This window comes from Myotis yumanensis, unplaced genomic scaffold (assembly GCF_028538775.1).
Source record: "Myotis yumanensis isolate MYYU_CA2020_CCGP unplaced genomic scaffold, mMyoYum1.0.hap1 SCAF_5, whole genome shotgun sequence".
Lineage (NCBI taxonomy): Eukaryota > Metazoa > Chordata > Mammalia > Chiroptera > Vespertilionidae > Myotis > Myotis yumanensis.
This window is the reverse complement of record NW_027223756.1, coordinates 56,104,382-56,107,476: the sequence shown is the minus strand read 5'-3', so window position 1 is coordinate 56,107,476 and position 3,095 is coordinate 56,104,382. Positions and strand designations below refer to the sequence as shown.

The 3,095-nt window shown below is 41.6% G+C and overlaps 1 pseudogene; it reads left to right on the top strand.

Moving 5' to 3' along the window:
- The first annotated feature begins 1,931 nt into the window (after window positions 1–1,931).
- On the top strand, window positions 1,932–2,429 carry LOC139011736 (large ribosomal subunit protein uL11 pseudogene; annotated as a pseudogene).
- The last annotated feature ends 666 nt before the right edge of the window (window positions 2,430–3,095 follow it).

Sequence of the window (3,095 nt, the reverse complement as noted above, 5' to 3'; positions counted from 1 at the left end):
AGAAAGGGCCAAGAAGAAGTATTTTCCCACTGTCTTACCCTCAACGGTGTGGTCGAGCAATAGCCGTGCTACGGCATCTTCATCTGCAAGGCTCATGTGTCAGCTGCTGTTGCTGGGAAGGTTCAATGAGGGAGAAGAGTTACGAGGATGAGGCTCCTGCTTTGTAATGTTGACAAATGAGCTGATCTCAGCTCTTTGTTTCAAAAATGCTTCTACCCAAAGAGAATGGGGTGAAATTGAAGTTGGTCATGCCAACCCAGGATGACCTTGAATGAAATAGATCTCTCTGTTTACTAGGCATAAAGATTACAGTGAGACTCATCAGTCAGGAGGCCAGCAGTATCATAGATTTATCTTACTGATTTGAACTTCACAGGCATTGAAAGCTAAAGCTTTATGGCTAATTATTATTGTTTTTTTGTTGTTATTTCATGTGGTTTGGAAAGCCTCTCCCAAAACAGATGGAATTTCCTCTTTGATACTTATCACAAGTGTGCCTGATAATTAATTTTGTGATTATCTATTTAATGTTTGACTCCCCCATGGGCTACAAGTGCTATGAAGTCAGGAACTGTATTCATCCTTTTAACTTTATAGTCCCCATTGCTACCATAGGTTCTCAGTAAATAGAGAGTCCAGTTTGCTCAGTATAAGTTTTTACCCATTTTCCTGTAGTAATTATTTAAATATACAGTCACCCTATCATTCGGTATGTGTTAGATGGAAGAGTGGGGAGCAAACACTGGACTGTGTATTGGAAATGGCACTGGGGTTTGGAGTCAAGAGCCATTGGTTGAAGTTCTAACTCTGCTACCAGTTATGTGACTTGGACAAGTGACTTGAGCTCTTTGAGGCTAAGCTTCCTCACTGTGAAATGGGAAAAATACAGATCAAATAGGATGCCTATCACACTATAGTTTCTCAATAAATATTTCTTTTCTTTTCTTCTTCACTTACGTTGGCACTATCCAACACTACTTTCTGCAATGATGGAAATGTTTGATATCGCACTGTCTTATATGGCAACCATCAGCCACACATGGGTATTGAACACTTGAAATAGGACTAGTACCACTGAGGCATTGACTTTTTACATTTTTATGTAACTTTAATTAACTTACATTTAAATAGCCACATGGTGCCAGTGGCTACTATATTGGACAGCACAAGTTACGTCCTGAGTTTCCTTATGTTTCAGAAGCCCTATGAAGGAATTACATAAAGAGCAAGTTTTAATAGAGCTCTCAATAACTGTTCTGGGTCTTCAGCATCTAGGATTAATGAGTGTTTTCCATTTTCTTTTGTGAGTCACATATTTTAGGGCTCACTGATGTGACATTGTTTTAGCAAACTGTCTACATCTGGATGTTCGTTAACTTTTTAAAAACCCAGGACAGTTCTCATGATTATAACACACATTTGAAATGAAATGACTGGGTCTCCATTTCACCCATGAGAGACATGCACCCCTAGAGAACATTCGCCATGCTAGGAGACTCATAATTTTACAACACTACTGGACTCCCACCAATACTGTGAAGCCACCAAATGTGTCTTATTTATGAAATAAATAACTTGTGGTCCCTTGGACTTTTTTTCCAGCTTTGGTGAGCAATATTATAAGCCATTTTGAATGTCAAACTCTTTAAATTTGGAATTTAAATTTGGGGGCAGGGAAATGGCTTTATTCCACTAAGATTTCAGATTGTTGCATTAGTTCTTGAGCAAAGTGTATTGTTCACTTGAGGAAGGAGAAAAATAGAGTGATACATTTTCACTGGATTCCAGACAAATTAAATGGAAGACCTATTTTGACACTTTACCTGGAAAGGAGACATCATTAAAAACTCTGAGGAGCTTTTCGGCTTTTGGCTCGAAGGAGGCTTAGGTGCAACTTTCTTCAGGTTCATCTGACACCAGCTGCCTCCACCATGTCACCAAAGTTTGACACCAGTGAGATCAAAGATGTATACCTGAGGTGCACTGGTGGAAGAGTGAGTGCCATGTCTGCCGTGGCCCCCAAGATCTGCCCCCTAAGCCTGTCTCCAAAAAAGGCTGGTGATGATGTCGCCAAAGCAACTAGTGAGTGGAGGGGTCTGAGGATTACGGTGAAACTGACCATTCAGAACAGACAGGCCCAGGTGGAGGCAGGGCCTTCTGCCTCTGCCCTCCTCATCAAAGCCCTCAAAAAGCCACCAAGAGACAGAAAGAAGCAAATATCTATTAAGCACAATGAAAAACACCACTTCAGTGAGATTGTCAACATTGCCGGACAGATGTGGCACCAATCTTTAGCTAGAGAACTCTCTGGAACCATTAAAGAGATGCTGGGGACTGCCCCATCTGTGAGCTGCAACATTGATGGCCGTTGCCCTCATGACATCATAGATGACATCAGCAGCCATACAGTGCAATGCCTAGCCAGTTAAGAACTATAAAGGAAAACATTTCAATTAAAGATCGTTTGACAACAACAACAAACTCAGATGACTTTTCTCTGTAGCTGCCATTGAACTTGTAGTCACGAGTCATTCACTCCAAACACAATAGGAGATTGCACTGCGAGCTGATTTTTAAAGCGCTGTGTATGCATATTAATAGCAGACAGAGCTCCTGATCGCCAGAGGAATCCAATGTGCCCTGGTTACAAAACAGGCAGTACTTCAGAAACCTAAAAGGGTACCAAATATGTACTTTCAATTTGTTTGAATGAATAGCAAAATCAGGTTTCTCTGAAGCTCAAGCTAGTTCTTTTTTCATTGCCGCAGTGAGGCAGGGTCGTTCATGACTAATTGTGCCGGCTTACAGGCTCCCATGCACAGACGGCAGGACCTGAGTAACTATCATTTTTGTCCTTTCTGATTCACTATGAGGGTTTTTTCTCTATGGATGCCCAGAACTGACCTTTCAGAATGTGCCTACAAGAGAAATTTGTTTTCCATCCGTCACCACACCTTCAGCCAGGAAGACAGCTCTGTTCCAAAGCAGGACAAACTAAAGCACTGGCTTTATATAGGAAAACCCAGTTTCTTCACTGGCTTTCTCAGAAACCACTGGGCCTGGTTGCTGGGTCCTTGCCGACAGGAAGTCAAGGG